Here is a 1,416-nt window from a genome sequence, read left to right on the forward strand (position 1 = left end):
AATGTCATAAAGGTCTAGACAGAGTCCCGCCATATCAAACAATATACGTCTAAATCATACTAGCCAAACAAGAAACTCCGAAGCAAATAGAGCGCACCAACATCTTTCGCTGAGCTGATAGCCTACTTGGAGAGCTCTCGACCTGTTTATCGGGACATGCGGGCATGAAACGCAACGTCCCCAGGCAAAAGGGACGTTATTATGAAAAATGTACCGAGTATGTAAGGCACATAAATAAGTACATAACAGACATGGAAGAAATATAGAGTACTTGACTGAACCTGTAAGTTTGAATAACTCTGTAAATCATGAAATACTTTTAGCGTCATGCATATGCGTATGAATGTCATGTCATGCATAGGTACATGTTTCATAACATCATCAACCTCTGAGGGCATCCCATCGTATCATATCGGCCACTGTGGGTAAAATCATCAACGTATACCAGCTGATCAGGTGGTGGTGCGTATATAACGCCATAACCTTTCCTATATACCATATACATATATATATATATATACATATATATGCATATATAATGCCATCTGGTCATGGGTCAATGTACATGATTGCAATGCATGAAAAGTACGTTAATAAAATCTTTCGGAATGTCATAAGACCATTTTGCCTTTGAGTAATATCATAAAGTAAACTCTTTTCAACTTTCGTATTTTTCTGAGACCCATGAACAAATGATAAAATATTATGACACATGGAAATTCAAGAACATAGATATCTCTAATACTTCTATGAATAGAGTCATTTATGGAGTTTGTGCATTTGCACGTTTCGTTCGTATTAGCCTTAACATACCTGAGCCGATTCTCTTGACAATCCCTCTAACACATATCAATTGCGATAAAACACGTTACGGTGGATCAAATTAGTGAAAAAATCCATGTAATATTCTTGAGAAAGATTGTACCGTGCTCTCTTAGAATCGCAATTCCCGAAGTCTGGTATGAAATTGTTGTAGTATAAGAAAAGGAATCTTAGAAAATCTCATTCGATCCCTTGCCAAGCTCAAATCTTCAACTATGGAAAAATTTCCTCCATTATCTTAATATATGTTTGAGATTCTGTTGGTACATAGCTTGAATTATATTGAATTTAAGCTTTTACCAATTTCACCAACACTTGGACTTGTGTCTTCCATAACATCTTGAGATAAGCTTCCCTTTTTAGGCTTTAAATGGTTGGGCCTCACATGATATTGACTAAGCTACATACTACACATAAATGTGCCACATTTACTTCATAGTATAAGAGTCATAATGTGGAATTGAGGGGCTACCACTTTATAGTAGGGGGAAAGGATTACTCTTATCCAAATATATCTCCAATTAATTAGGTAATGTCCCGTTACCAGGTAATTAATCAATTACCCGTAAAATTGAGAATTATTTCCACTTACTT

The sequence above is a fragment of the Nicotiana tabacum genome, chromosome 5, assembly GCF_000715075.1.
Source record: "Nicotiana tabacum cultivar K326 chromosome 5, ASM71507v2, whole genome shotgun sequence".
Taxonomy (NCBI): domain Eukaryota; kingdom Viridiplantae; phylum Streptophyta; class Magnoliopsida; order Solanales; family Solanaceae; genus Nicotiana; species Nicotiana tabacum.